A 16947-nucleotide genomic window follows, 5' to 3' on the forward strand; every position below is an offset into this window, starting at 1 on the left:
TCGATCTAGTGACATGTGAGCTATGTTTATGCTCTTTATTTTGCACTAACCGTCTCTCTTGATAGCGCATAGTGGTTCGCTGCTCAGGTACACACTCATTCCTACTCTGTTTAGTCTATGTGCATTTTCAGACTCCCGTATGTGCATATTTCGCTCTGAGTATTTCATTGATTTATTTATCCATTACCACGTCAGCTTCATTTTATTAGTAGAGACCCGACTTTAGGGACTTAGAGGGGTGCTACGGTCTTTACCGTACCTTCCCGATAAGTAACCTGACCCCCGAACCCAATCCGGTTTTTCACAGACCACCTTTTCCAAAATAAGGAGTCGCACTTAGGGTTTTCTTTCTTATTTTGTTTGCCCTTTAAAAATAAAACAAAAATAAGTGGCGACTCCAAGTCATTTTTCTTAATCAATAAAATCATTTTTCAAAATAAAAATCGAGCTCGCCATTGAGTGGGAAACGCATTGAGCCGAAATGCGGGGTCCACAGATATATTCTATCTTTCTACCATAGGGCGGACACCGAGACGAGGTCTCTTATTATGAGGCATTTCTCATTGACTTGATTTTGACAAGGAGACTAATCTACTTGGGGTACTTGATGATGATGCACATAATCTCATGTTGTGAGAGCACGACTCACGTACTCCCCTACGATTGCTTCTTTACCAAAGTGTTCAAGGATGTTGACGTTAACTTGAGCAAAGAGACTGACTTTGAGGCCCCCAACGCTTATGACACTTATGATGACCAGTCGATGGGGTAGATGAAATTTGATAAGGTCCCCGATGGTTCTTAGGTTAGGAGAGTAGAGAGAGAACCAACATAGGCCCGGGGACAAGAACAGACACATCCCGGAGTAGAGAAGAAGGCAGAGATTAGAGAGATGGAGGGTGGAGTAGACCGCAAGAGTGGCTATCAGTAGAAAGAGCCCGAGCTCCACATTCCTCCACTTCAGTCAAAAGGTGTTCAATTTGAGGTCACCTTTTCTGAGCAGATGATATTTGAGCCGACTTATACAGCGAGACCATCTACTCAGCCATCATTCACTGAGTCTTTCTCTGGACCTACATTCACTGAGCCTTCCTCTAGACTTGCATTCACTGAGCCTCCTCAGGCACCTCTCGCCTCCTAACCATGCTCCTTGGATGGATTTATCTGCTCAAATTAGCTCTTTAGGTACTCGCATGGAGGAGTTTGCTATAGTCAGTGATACTCAGTTCTACTCCATGGAGGATCGCATGGATCGGTATTAGGTTGGCTTCACTTTTCAGTTTGAGCATCTCCAGTAGAGGTTTGAGTGTCTTGAGGATCGCATAGATCAACATTAGGTTGGCTTCACCTCACAGTTTAAGCATCTCCAACAGAGGATTGAGCATATTAAGGATCGCTTGGAGAGTCAGCATATGGAGATGATGGTTTATCTGCACTCTGTGTTTCCACCTCCTCAACCTTGATTTCTTAGAGACCCCCTTTGTTCCTTTTTGATGTTGCCAAAATGGGAAGATATTTAGGATCTAAGAGTCTATAGGAGGCTTACATGCATATCATTGTCATATCATTGTTTGGATTGTACATTTGACTTATATACGATATGCTTATATGTTTCATGACTTACATTGTTTCTTATTGTAAATTCATTCTCTCTAGCATGTCTTGATTATCATGGTTTTAACTTCGTAAATTTTGATTGTTGACCCATGATTGGTTTAAGGGGGAGATTCTTCTTCTCCTAGATAACCAAGGTTTGTCATCATCAAAAAATGGGAATTGTTAGCCCAAGGGTTCTCTTAATCAAGTTTTGATGATAACAAACCATGGTTAAGTTACTAATTGGTTTGAATTATAAAAAAATTCAGATGTTAATTTGGAAATTCATCAAAGAACCAAATGGGTGCAAGATCAAGACCTTTGGAAGACCTTTAATCATAGGAAACATATGTAAGGTGAATGCATGGGTACACTTAGGATTTACATATCATTTCATGCATCTTTGAAAAAGTCGGTTTATTTTTTAAAGTTACAGTTTCATCAAAACCCTAGTTTTATCAAATGAACCTTAGGCAAATCACTTCAAAATTGGCATATTAATTTACCTAAAAACCTTACATAAGAGTTAGAAAAGAAAATACTAGAAAAAGATAGGTTTTCGGGCCAAAAATGATGAACTAGTCGAGACACTGGCTAGGGGTATCGGTCGACCAATTCCCTCTTCTCGATCGAGGAGTGAAAAATAGCACTATCTCTCTTCCAATAGTCTTTCCTTCCCAGTCAAGGTATGTGTCTTCCCGGTCGACCTCCGCTCGAGGTCTAGTTGAGGGTAACGGTCACCTACTAAGCATTAAATGCTTCAATGGCTAGTGAACTGGTTAACCCCCAGCTCGACCGATTGAGGCTGTTTTTTGGTTTTCTTGGCTGTCGAGGTTAGAAACCTATAAATAAAGAGCTTCACTTCATTTATGAGCAAGAGAACACCTACATTTATTTGTTTACCTACTTGTTCTTGCCTTAAAAGCTCTCATTTCTTTTCTTGGAGCATTAAATCCCATTTGCATATCCTTTAGTGCACCTTTGTGATTCATCCTAGCCTTGAGTTGTATTTGAGCCTTTGTTGAGCTAGGTTGAGAGATTCGAATCTATTAATTGAGTGTTAAAGCCTTCAAGTGAATTGAAACTTAAAGAAATTGTATAAGAGCCCATTGGAGGCGGAATCCAAGTGTAAAGGTGATTAGAAGCTTGGTTAAAGCTTCAAGTTAGTCGAACCCTCACTCAATTAGGAGCTTGAGGAGAGTGGATGTAGGCAAGGAAGTTCCAAACCATTATAAAATCTAAGTTTGATTTCTCTAACTCTATCTCTTTATATTTGCTTCTCTTGTGCTTAAATTTGTTGTGTTTAAAAAGAATTTTTTAAAAACTCAATTCACCCCCGTCTTGGATGTTTTTCTTATTTAAGATTAGCTTTTATTTTCTCATATTATTTTATAGTTAATTTGTCAAAAACTTCATCATGGGTTTAAATTTTATATTTTGGTCCTTATTTGCAACAAAGTATCAATAAGTTGTATAAGCATCACATAATATCTCATTAGAGGTCATGGATTAGGTATTTTAGTATTTCTTGTACTTTAAATTTTTTATAATATTAGTTTATACTTTTATCTTGATTAATTTAGCAATTATATTGCAAATATATATTTGTATTGGAATTTTATAGATTTATACTTTTTTTTAGTACACTAATGATATTTATGCATTAATGTAATTGTTAACTAGAAGGTTTCAATTATAAGGAAATATTGTGCAAGCCTAATTTCATTTTTTTTTTTAATGTGGCGAATTTCAAATAATTAATTCTTGTTTGATTATTTGTAGGAAAAGTAGGCAACTTGTATGTGTAATATGAAAGAGGATGTGGTGAGATTTTCATTGGCAGGGTGCAATGCAAGTCTTGGAGATGATTATTATGTTCAAGATAGTTGAAAAGTATGTTTCACATGCTTTATCTAACAATTTTGTATTTTCATAGGGTTTTATCCTTCTTATTTTTCAATGATTAATTTTAATTTTTTTCTTGTTGAAATAAGTGTAGCTCATGTAAGAGAAATTTCTTGGAATGAATGAGGAAGAGGAAGAATTGTATTTAACTTCTTATACATGCAAACTTAAAAGGTCAGGCTCAATCTTCAATCATTACAATGCATTATGTTACAATTAATTAGATAGATGACTGATTGAAAAATGAATGATGGATGCAAAGTCCTCCATGATCTCAATTACTAGTGGTTCTTAAAGTTTTATTTCAAAGTCTAAATAACCGGTTATAACACTTACAACTTCTAAATGCCCTTGAAATGCATTCGTTTTCTAAATCAATGTAGCTTACTTTCAATCCTCATAACAATTACAACATAATAATTTTTTCCTTGAATATCAACTGCTAATTTTTGTTCTCAAGCTTTTTGTCAACTACATGGTTGGATGTTTTTTATGCTTGTTGTTTGCTAGTCCTTTTGAAGTTATTCAAATGTGATGTTTCAATGACTTCCTTTCTAGTACTTAAATCCAATGTAAGTTTTTGTATGTGAATTTCAAAGCTTCTTTTTATTTCACTTTTTTTTTTCTCATGTTTTTTTGTAATAAAAAAGTATATGGTATACTTCTTAAGGATGTTGGTTAATTGCAATTTTCATTTTCTTATACCATCTCAATTCATTATTTTGGAGGTCAAAATTAAATAAATTTAAAGGAAGGTAATCTTAAGTAAAATACTTTAAAGTATAATTAAAAATGGGCTTTAAATCATTTGGCTAAAACATTGACACCAAAGATCTTAAGAAACATATTTATAACATGGGTCTACATATTTTGTCTAAGGATTTTAAATTGAGATATTATAAGATCTTTTTATTGTTTATAATTATTATATTGAATCTTGTTTCCATTATGTGTACATTTTGATAGAATAATATACAAAACAAGATTATCATATAATTGACATTAAAGTTGGACTATTAAAATTCATGCGGATAATAGAATTATTTTAACTCAAATTCTTCACTGAACGTTGTTTGAACAAGACAATTGTTCATATTATGGTGCATATTCAAAATTACATTGAAAGAGTAATGTAAGCCGCTATAATTTATATTAGTAGTTTTTTATTCAAGCTTAAACTATTTGGAATTTAGAGTAATTGTGATTATGAGTCATCATTTAATGAACCTAAAAAAGTAAAACTTAAGTCATTATTATAGACCAAGTCATAAAATATTGAAACCAAAAGTGGTCTTCATGACCACATTTATAAGTTTTCTTTTCCCACGCATGAATGTTGGTAATATTAAATTAGATTTATCTTGAAAATACACAAAACTTATTAAGTTCACATTCCAAACATTAATAAAAGAAAAGTTCAAATTATCTAATTAAAGGTTCATTGATAGGAGAACCATAAACCACCTATGTATAGAAGAGTTTTTGGTCCCTCTCTTCATTTACAGCTTTTGAAAATATTTCCATACCTATTCACTAAGGACTACGTAAGATAGAAAGTAGAGAGTACTAAAGGTCAAGGGTAACAATCAAGAAAATTACTTAAAGATCTTCAAACCATATTAAAGTTAAAGATTATGAATCAAAATATGTTTTCTTCATATCCAAGATACAATTTTAAAGTTGACATTAAACACCAAATGAAAATTTTTCAATAGTTAATTAGGTCTTGTTATAATGTTTCTTATGTCTTGCAATGAAACCACAATATTGTAATATGATGTGCTTGTGGTCTATCAACAACAACTAGATCATGGGTTTGGTTGGGACATTGGTGTTCAATAGGGAGCATTTAGAATAACATAATTTCACCCTATTACAATAATGTCATATTAATTTTTATTTTTTAATATAAAAGGTTGATAATTAGTTGACTCATTCAATAAATCTTATTAAAAAAATACATATTATTTCCTAAAATTAAAAAAATCAAATATTATTAATATTTGATTGCTCTTGGTTTTTGAAATTATAGATTAGAGCATATTCCTCATTATGAGTTTGATTTTATGTTTCTTTTTTATTATTTCCATTTTATCATGGATGGTTTTAGGTATAGTACAACTAGAAAATTTTAAGAGGAAAAAAAAACAACAATACAAAATAAGTTTAAACTTATTAAATTTGTTTCCCTTATTCCTTCTTAATTTTATTACTTTTAAAATAAAAAGAATTTAAAAATATATAAATGTTTTTTGTTATGCTAGTGTGTGTGTGTGTCTCTCTCTCTCTCTCTCTCTCTCTCTCTCAATACATGTATATGGCAAAAGCAAACAAGGAAATAAGGTTCCTCTCTTAGTTTACTCTTTTTTATTTATTTCTTTTTTTAGAAAATTATGTCTGATGGAAAAAATATATATATAAATATAATTATGTATGTTTAAGGACCTATAAATGTGGTATGTAATTATGAAAATCGTGGATATTTGAGTCCTTTTTATGTTTTTTTATGACTCTCACACGTATAAAAAAAAAAAAGTGTGAAATATCAAGGATTTTTTTCAAAATTTCAAGTATTAAAGCATATGGAAATAGAATAGTGCATGGAAAGTCAAATGAAGTAATTTTATTCCAAAGCTCAATGATATTTTAAATAGATGAACCAATTTTAGGCAAAATTCAACATGAAAATATCAACAATGGGTGGAAATGGGACGTAATAGAACTTAGCACTTCCATTGTCAAATTATCAAACTTATCATGGTACCAAAGTCTTGTTTCATGGGAGGTCATAAATTCAAACCTCATCACTTGTTTATTTTCTCAATTTATTAAACTCTTCTATAAGCCCAAAGGATGTTATATGTGATTAGGGTGGGTGTTGATGATTGATATGTATTACAAGCTTAAATCCTATAAGTTAAAGCTTTTGGGCAAATTAGTTGTCTAACATGGTATTAGAGCCAAGGAAGAAGGCTTAAACTCAGGCATTCTCCAAAAGGCTCCCTTATTATCAAGTCAAATGATGAGTTATCCAAATGGGAGCAGTCAAATGTCATAAAAGACTTGGTCTAGTCTCACAAATCATGTTTTCCTCTTTAAGTAAAAAAATTCAACCTTAATATCCCAGTCTTCTACTAGTGTTATAGTTTGATCACAATCAAGCTAAATACCATAAACCTCCTACTGTGGCAAAACCAAATCAACCCCTTAGTTTGTAACATTATTATTCTTCATCATCTCTTAAACAGAGAAAAACTTACTAAATAAATTAAGAATGATAAAGAAATCAAAAGTTTTATCTTACAATGCCAACTATGAATCAACAACGATGGGTTTCTTACTTTAAGGCTTCTTAGAATTATGAAGGAAGACATTTTGAATATGATCTTTGGTGTTGAAATGGTATATGAAGGATAGACTTCTCTTAAAGAACACTTACTTCTTGTTACAATTGAGAAAAAAATAAATTTGAAAAATAAGTTGATGATTCTCTAAGAAAAAAGGGGGTCATGGTCTCTTAAAAGAATATTTAAGAGACTTTCAAAAATATATGCGATAATCTCACCACAATCAAAAACTTAATTACAGACTATGATAAAATTTTCCTATTCACTCATAGTTTAAAATAAAGATATGAATTTTTTTTTACTTGTTATGCTTAATAAACTACTTTATCCTTCTTTTAACCAATTCATACTAGCTCTTTAAGAACATGAACTATCAGTCGCTACCCAAAAAATAAAAATAAAAAGGAAAAAACATTCCTAAAGCATACTCAAGCTTTCTTCTTCTTTTTGTGGAGGTAGAAATTTCAATTCAAGGGACAAAGGTTTCACCCTTATTGGGCATTACAATATTCCAAAGTAAAATATAATCATAATAACATGAGATTTTTACCAAGTCTTTGCCAAAAAATGTTTTCACCATGTTTGAGGCAAGTTAGGCATCTGTATATATTCTCACTGCAACTTAAGGGGCATATCAAGGGAAATAATAAAAAATATATATAAAAAGAAAATAATTAAAGAGATACACAAAATGAGCGTATAATGGGTATGAATTTGTTTCAATTTATAATTCCTTAAATGAAAGCAATCAAATATAAATAAAATTGTATTCCCTTAATTTTAGGAAATGATATTTGTTTTCCTTAATTTTTGGATATTCAGTGTTATTTTCTTTAAATAATTCATCATCCACCCTAGTGAAAATGTTTGCACAAACAAATAATAATAATATAAGTCAATATATTCATATTGCAATAATTGCATTGCATAGTAAATGATATGCATTGTGGGTCAAAATCCTACAAGTTTAATTTTTTAAGAAAATTGGTGGGCTACAAGTCTACCCACCCTTCCTAAACTTCTCAAAAAAATTTATTATTTTTTACACTCATATTTTTCAAGATAACCAAATTTTAACATATTATTTTTTTAATATTTTCTTGAATTTTGAAAAATCAATGATTTTAATCAACTAAAATTTACATAGTTTTTACCAAATAAAAAAATTGAACTCTACTAACTTTTAATTATGATTATAATATCTCGTATTTGAAATTTGAAATTTTGAATGCATGGTATTCCCTAATTTAGTTCTAATACTTAAGTACTTTTATTTTTTATATTTTATTTTTTTTAATATATGAAAAATACTAACATATTAAATTGATATACTTGCCTTATTACAATTGCAAAACAATATTTTACATAATATAAAATTTATATTATAAAAATATTTGTATTTTATAAAATTACATTACCTAGTACAACGCTTTGATGATTTGATTCTAAGTCAAATAACTTTTTACACATGAAATAATTATAAATTATCAAAAAAAAAATTAAATTCAAAACAATAAATCAAAATAAATACATATCCTATTAGTAGTATAAAAGCAACAAGATTACAAATTTGGGCTAATATCCTCTATGTAGACCTAAAAATGGTTCTTTGAGCTTTACATGTGAGAGAATAAGAGAGCCCCACATAAGGGAAAACTTTTTTTTCTTTCTTTCTATTGTTAATTTAAATTTGTTATTATAAGAATGGATTGCTCTCCTTTTTTTTTTCTTCGCTTTGTTTTTTGTTTTATATTATTGAGTGAGAGAGTGCTTTGCTTTGTATTTGTTGGAGTAATATTGGAGCTTCATTAAGAAGCTGCAGAGAGCATTAATTAACTAAACTTGGTACTATCAGAATCTGTAGGGAAAAAAAATAGAACTTGTAGAGAAAAATAAATAATTTGAGAGCTAAGAATTGAAGGAAGGCACGCATCTATTTCACAAATGAGAATGCCTATTTATAGGCTTACAACCAAACGAAAATTGCAAAAAAATCTCAGCTACTGTCAGATTTTATTGGAACCACTTCTACTAACTAAAAACAGAAAATTATGGAGTAAGAATCTGATATGAAACAACAACAAAACTAAGTCTAACTGAGACTTTTTCAAACTTCAGAGGCAAACTCTCATGATTTCTAACACTCTTCCTTGATATTTTCCTTAGACATGTCAAGTTTCAACCTTAGGAACTCCAGTCTTGATTTAGGAAGTGCCTTAGTCATTATATCAACAAGTTGCACATCAGTTGAGCAATAATGCAACTTAACAAGTGAATTATTTTCAGCTTCCCTTATAGAGTGAAATTTTACATTTATGTGCTTGGTCCTGCCATGTTAGACAGGATTTATGGCAATGGCAATGGCTGACTTGTTATCACGGTAAAGCTCTGTTGGTGAGTTTTGTTCCTAGCCTAGATTAGCAAGCAATTTCCTTAACCATATTCCTTGATTTGCAGCAGCTGCTAAGAAGATATACTCAGCTTCTACAGTTGATTATGCCACGACTTCTTGCTTTCTTGAATTCCAGCAAATGACACCTGAACCGAATGTAAATACATAACCTGAAGTGCTCTTCATGGCATCAACACTTCCTGCCCAATCACTATCAGCATAGCCATCTAGCTTAACTTCTCCTATCTTTAAATACCAGATGCCAAGATTTTTTGTACCTCTAACATACTTTGGCACCCTTTTTGCAACTCCTATGTGAACATTGCTAGGTGAACTCATGAATCTTGAAAGCAAACCAACTAAAAACATCAAGTCAAGTCTAGTTGCTGTCAAGTATAGTAGGCTGCCTACCAAGCTTCTATATGCAGAGGGTTCCTCAAGTTTCTCACCATCATTCTTTGAAATTTTCTCATTTTGTGTCAGCGGAGTTGCTACTTCTTTGCATGATTCTAGCTTGAATTTCTTGAGAATATCAACAATATATTTTCTCTATGAAATGAAGATACCCAAGTTGTATTGGTATATTTCCATTCCAAGGAAGTAGTTCATGATACCAAGGTCAGACATCTCAAATACATCTTGCATTTCCATTTTGAACTCAGCCAGTAATCGTACATTGCTTCCAGTCACTAGCATGTCATCAACATAAAGTGACACTACCAATTGCAAACCATCCTTATTTTGTTTCAAATACAAAGTAGCTTCATTTTCACTCCTCCTAAATCCAAGTTGGATTAGGTGAGAGTTAATTCTGCTATACCAGGCCTTTGGTGCTTGCTTTAAACCATAGAGAGCCTTGTGCACCTTCTACACTTTGTGTTCATGCCCAGTAACCTCAAAGTCTTCTGGTTGTTGAACATAAATTTCTTCAAGAAGTATACCATTTAGAAAAGCTGACTTAACATCTAAATGGTACACTTTCCATCCCATTTGACCAGCAAGTGCAAGTAGCAACCTTATAGTGTCATGTTTGGCTACTAGTGCAAATGTATCACCATAGTCCACTCCAGCAACTTGAGCAAAACCCTTCACAACCAATCTAGCATTGTGCTTGAAGATTGAACCATCTGAATTGAATTTGGTTCTGAAAACCCATTTCACACCAATTGCCTTCTTAGCTTCAAGTAATTCTGTCAATTTCCAAGTCCCATTTCTTTTAATAACATCAATTTTAGCTTTCATAGCCTTAATCCATTCTGTAAATCTTACAGCTTCTGTGTAACATGTAGGCTCAACATGTACAAGATTGCACCTCTCATCCACATCAGATGATGGACTTGCCTTAAACACTGGTGTGTCTAAAGTTGCTTCAACATCAAGTGGATCTTCAATACTTGTACTTTCTACTACTGGTTCAAGAATAGATGGAGTGGTTTGATCACATTTATGGACTTTCTTCAAGTCTTAATTCAAGTAGGAATTTTCATCAAAGTGCACATCTCTACTTATCACAATTTTCATTCTACTCAAGTTATAAATTCTGTAACCTTTTGATTCTGCTACATACCCAACAAAAACACCTTTCTCAGCACTTTCATCAAGCTTGCCTCTCTTGATAGATGGCACATGAAGGTAACACAATGAGCCAAACACTTTCAGGTGCTTGATAGATGGTTTTACACCAAACCATGCCTCTATTGGTGTTTTGCTTTGAACAGACTTAGTTGGTAGTCTATTAAGCAAATATACTGAGGTGTTAACTGTTTCAACCCATAGAAGCTTTGGTAGCTTTTTAAAATAGCATGCACCTTGCCATCTCCATTACCGTTATGTTCTTCCTCTCAAAGACTCCATTCTACTACAGTGAGCATGGAGCTGTCAGCTGGTGTACAATTCCAGCTTCTTGACAAAAAACATTGAACTATTTTGAGGTATATTCACCTCCATTATCAGTTCTGAGCACCTTAACCTTCTGGCCACTTTTAATTTCAACCATTTTCTTGAAGCTTTTTGAACACAAAAAGCACTTGTGATTTGGTTTTTAGAAAATAAACCCAAGTCATTCTACTGAAATCATCAATAAATACTGCAAAATATACATTATTGCTCAATGAGGCTGTGCTCATTGGTCCACAAATATCTTATTGAACTAATGCCAGTTTGTGAGTAGCTCTCTTGGACATATTTTGAGGGAATGATTTGCGATGCTGCTTCCCTAGCCCACAACTTTCACAAGTTTGAGCATTAACTGTTATTTCAGGCATGTCTTCAACTATACCAGCTTCTTGCATGAACTTTAGTGACTTCAAGTTGAAATGATCATATCTTTTGTGACAAACAACACTCTCATCAATCTTGGCACTAAAGACATGACCTTCAACTAAATCAAGCTTCAAATAAAAGCTATTTCCATTCATTTTAATTTTTGCTATCTCTATTCCATGTACATCAGTGATAAAACAAAATTTTTTCTTTAAAAGAGACTGCTTATCCATTTCTTAGCATTTGTGTAACACTAAGAAGATTTTGATCTAGTTTTGGAATGTAAAGAACATTAGTAACAATTTTATTACCTCTCTTGGTGCTGATAGCAATTGTCCCTTTTCCTTTGGCCTGCACAACTTCACCATTTTCCAACTTGACCTTTGGTTGAACTGATCTGTCAATGGAGGTATAAATTGACAGATGTTTGGTCATGTGACTGGTGCAGCCACTATCAATGAGCTAAGTATTTAGTTCATGAGAACTGAGTGCTTGTGATGCCATAAATAAATGCTCATCATATTTTTTGTCTTCTTCAATCACATTTGCATGTTGTTGTGTTTGCTGCTGAGATTGTTTTTTCTTGGCTCTACAATACTTCCCACTGTGGCCAAGCTTATTATAGAAATTACAATTAAAAGGAGGTTTTCCTTTGTACCAACAATCTTTCTCAGCATGGTTGGTTCTGTTGCAATGAGAGCGAGGCGAAAAGTTTCCTTTTCTTGAAGATTCTTCAGCTTTCCCTTTGTTGTTCTTAAAGAACTTCTTTCCTTGCAGGTTTCCAGAACTCTTTCCCTCATGCTTCTTGAAAAGCACCTTCAATAGCTTCATCACCTCTCATTAAGACCCTTTGCTCCTATGCATGAAGCTTGCTAATTAACTCTGCAATTGTGAGACTTTGCAAGTGACAAGACTCTTCAATTGCAGAGATCTTGGCTTCAAACTTTTGAGGCATTGAAACCATGATCTTTTCTACCACCTTTTAATCTGTAAATGCCTCGCGAAGAAGCCTCATTTGGTTTACAACATCCATTAACCTACTAGAATAATCTTTTACAGATTCGTTATCTTTCATCTTCATCAATTCAAACCCTCTCTTCAATGTGAGGAACCTGACAGTTTTGACTTTGTCACTACCCTCAAATTTACCTTAGAGTTTGTCCCATTCCTGTTTAGGTGTTTCCAAGTCCATGATTTTGGTGAAGATGTGGTCTGCAAGTCCTGAATGTAGGCAAGTGATGGTTTTGTCCTTCTTGAGTTTTTCCTCCTCATATGCTTTCATCTAAGCAACTATATGATTTGCTCCCAATGGTGGTGGATCAACTTTAGACATCCCAACATTCCACAAACCTTGAGACCTTAAGTAAAACCTCATCTTGACAGCCCAAATGTGATAGTGTTCACCATTAAACACTGGAACTACAGAGGAAGTACTGCTGGAAATAGACATGTTTGCACCACAGCTGCCTGAAAAAAAAAAAAAAAAATCATTCAACCTCATTTTGTTTAGCACTCAAAACACTCAAAGAAACTTTGCCTCACAACCCGTGGGAATAGAATTCAAATACCACTGTCAGAATTTGTAGGAAAAAAAAACTAGAACTTGCAAAGAAAAATAAATAATTTGAGAGTTAGGAATTGAAGGAAGGCACACATCATTTTCGCAAATGAGAATGCCTATTTATAGGCTTACAACCAAATGAAAATTGCAAAAAAATCTCAACTACTATCAGATTTTATTGGCACTACTTCTACTAATTGAAAACAGAAAATTATGGAGCAAGAATCTGATATGAAACAATAACAAAGATTAAGTCTTACTAAGACTTTTTCAAACTTCAGAGGCATAGTTCTAATAGGTACATTATTCTTGCTCTTTCATTTGTTTAGTTTTTATTTCTTCTTATTTATTTCATTCTAGTTATCTTTTGTTATTTTTGGTTTGTAAATATTTAATTTGGAATATTGATTAGTTGTATCTTTTGCTTTCCTTTTTAGTACTCTTATTTGTTGTATAGATGAATGGTTTGTGGTTGGTTTTTATTACTTATTTCATGTCACATTTGTTTTATCTCTTTTATTTGCATCCATTTGTATATTTTCTATATCGTTTTATTTTTAGTCATCAAAATCTAGAATTATTTCTTTTAAGGAAAATAAAATTGTAGTCTTTGTAAAAAACGTAGAGTTGTAGATCCCACATTTCTCACGATACGTTCCCACTTGATGGCATGACTCGCTTTTTATTTATTTGGTGAAAATATGATTTTTAGAAAGACTTGGAGTCGCCACTTATTTTTGTTTTATTTTTAAGGGAAAACAAAATAAGAAAGAAAACCTTAAGTGTGACTCCTTTTTTGGAAAAAACAGTCTGTAGAAAACCAAAGTCGGGTTCAGGGGTTAGGTTACTTATCAGAAAGGTATGGCAAAAGTCTGAAGCACCCCTCTAAGTCCCTAAAAACGGGTCTCTACTAAATAAGGTGAGGTAAGTGTGGCAATTAATAAAGAAATCAATGGATACCAAATAATAAAATGAATCATGCATGAAAATAAGTAAAGTGGAAGTGAGATCGTACCTTAGCATCAAGTAAAGATGTGCTATCAATGAAATGGGGTTAGTGCATAATGATAAGTGTAAAACATCTCACACAAAACCAATCAAAATCGAACAATATCAATCATGCAATTCATTTGAATTATTTTCAAAAGAAATGTTATAAATGTTGGGCCCCCACCAAAGCCAAATTTATTTTGCATGAATTAATCACACAAATTCTATTATTTTGGAATTATGAAAATTGTCTTCATGCTTGCTAAAAATCAAGGAAAACGGAAAATTATTTTAAAATCAAAGAAAATTTGTGAAAGTGCCTTACCTGAAGGAAAGGTAGCAAGTTTATTTTAAAATGGGATTTTTAGTTACTTAAAGGATAAAAAGTGGTAGAAATAAATATATAAAAAATGAAAACTAGAGTGGAATTAAAATTATTTCAAAGAAAACTAGAGTTTTGAAAATTATTTGAAAATTGAAATCTTTAAAATAAAATTTAAAAAATGGAATTTAAAAAAAAAAAAAAATATATATATATATATATATATATATATATATATATATATATATATATATATATATATATATATATATATTTGAAAATGGGAGTTTTGAAAATTGGAATTTTGAAAAATTATTTGAAAATGAGAGTTTTGAAAATTAAATTTAAAAATTGGAATTTTGGAAAAGTATTTGAAAATTGAAGTTTTGAAAATTAAATTTGGAAATGAAAATTTTGGAAAATTATTCGAAAATGGAAGTTTTGAAAATTGGAATTTTGAAAAATTGTTTGAGAATGGAATTTTTAAAAATTAAATTTGAAAATTGGAATTTTGGAAGATTATTTGAAAACGGAAGTTTTGACATTTAAATTTGAAAATTTGAATTTTGGAAAATTATTTGAAAGTGGAAATTTTGAAAATTGGAATTTTGAAGAATTATTTGAGAATGGGATTTCTTAAGAATTAAATTTAAAAATTGGAATTTTAGAAAATTATTTGAAAATGGAAGTTTTGAAAATTAGATTTGAAAATCGAAATTTTGGAAAATTATTTGAAAATTGAAGTTTTGAGAGTTAAATTAGAAAATTGGAATTTTGGAAAATTATTTGAAAACGAAAGTTTTGAAAATTAAATCTGGAAATTGAAGTTTTGAAAATTGAAATTTTGAAAATTAAATTTAGAAATTGAAGTTTTGAAAATTAAATTTAAAAATAGAATTTTGAAAAATTATTTAAAAATAAGAGTTTTGAAATTTGGAATTTTGAAAAATTAAATTTTGATATCAAAAGATGAAGAATTAAAAAAAAAAAAAAAAAATGAGATGTGGTAGTTGGGATTGCATGCCAAAGGGTGTCCATGCTTGAGTGGGGCCCAGGTTCTGGAAATCATCCATTACTGCAACTAGTACATGCACTGTGAAGAAGTTACTGTCCACTCGAGGAGAAACACTGGGATATTTTCATGCATTGCTCTAGCTTCTAATCTCTTAGAACTAACAAAACAAAAAAAATACTCCATCTAGTTGTGAGTAAATGACGTCTAGGTTAACCTAAAAAAAAGTCGAAAATGATGTGCATTTCCATGTAAATCTTTAGCAACCCAATTCTTGCCATGGTGACACATAAAATAAGTATCCTTCTTAGGATCAAATTTAGTGGTCATTTCTGGTCCCCAATTCCCAAATTGTTGAAGGTAAAGAACCTGAAAACCTAGCAATGACGCTTAAGCCACTTCATCAGGTTCTCGAACATCAATCAATTGAACCTCTTCAAAAAAAAATGGGATCTTGCATTTTTGCATGAAGTTCCTCGGGTTGAATGTCTTGAAGTAATGATTCTTTCCTTTTAGATATAACTTGCAACTAGTGTCATCCAAATTTTGTTTTACACCTTACAACTTTGTTTACAGGTGCATTAAATGCAACCTCCTCAAACTCTAGTACCATTTGCCCATTTCTCACTCATCCAAGCATTCCACCCCTCTTCTTTAGACGGACATATTGAGTATTCCACAACCAGATCACTTAAATCTACTCCGCCAGAAATCCTATGTTGAAGCTCCAATAGAAGCTTAAGGTCATCCTCCTTGACAAGCAAATGTTGCACCAATATTTCCCTACCACTTCCAGAGTTGCCCCCAAAACTAAATGAAGCTTAGAGACATGGTTGAGCCACCATGGGGGGGAATCTCTTTATGCCAAGAGAAAAAGGATAAGGTGAACCGGAAAGGAATGTTTTGGGAAGAAATGCGTGTAGAGAAGGAAATGAAGAGAATTTGCGAATGATTGAAGGGGATGTGAGGTTGAGAGTGGGAATCAAAGATAGTTTCAGTGCAACGAGAGCTGGAGATGCACCTAGTGGGAGATGAACAGCTCTCAACATTGCTTTCTCTTTTGAAATCTCTTCTCCTCTTTCTTTGTGTCGAGAGTGAGGCTTCGGGTGACAAGTCTAGACCAAGGGTGCATACCAGATGCATAGACACAAACTAATACGAGGAACAGAGAAAGTAATAGCCTAAAACAAAGCATGCCCAAAGCAATAAATAATCCATTAAATAAGGCCTCATTTCATGTTGAAATCAATGAGCCTAAAGTAGAGAAGGAGCTAAAATAAATCTTAAACAAAAGCTGGATATAACTTCCAAGCATCGAGCATCAAATGTAAGTCCAGATTCAAATTCATCATCAGATTTAAACCGAAAGAAATAAGAGAACAAAACAGTGTGAAGTTTGCAATCAATCCAAGATCAGCAAGACAACATATAATCTCTTGTAATCACACCCAAACAACAAATAATGCTTAGAGAATTAGCTAAAAATGAAAGTAAAGTAGTGTAAAAAAAATGAAAGACATGGAGATGACAGAAACCTCACCTGGAGAGTCTCTTCCCAAT

At 32.2% G+C, this 16947-nt stretch overlaps 1 pseudogene; it reads right to left on the reverse strand.

Annotated features, from left to right (window-relative positions):
- LOC117908304 overlaps positions 1-12952 on the reverse strand; it is a 68658-nt pseudogene extending 55706 nt beyond the window's left edge.
- Between the last annotated feature and the right edge of the window lie 3995 nt (positions 12953-16947).

Source organism: Vitis riparia, chromosome 19 (genome assembly GCF_004353265.1).
Source record: "Vitis riparia cultivar Riparia Gloire de Montpellier isolate 1030 chromosome 19, EGFV_Vit.rip_1.0, whole genome shotgun sequence".
In the NCBI taxonomy this organism is placed as follows: Eukaryota; Viridiplantae; Streptophyta; class Magnoliopsida; order Vitales; family Vitaceae; genus Vitis; species Vitis riparia.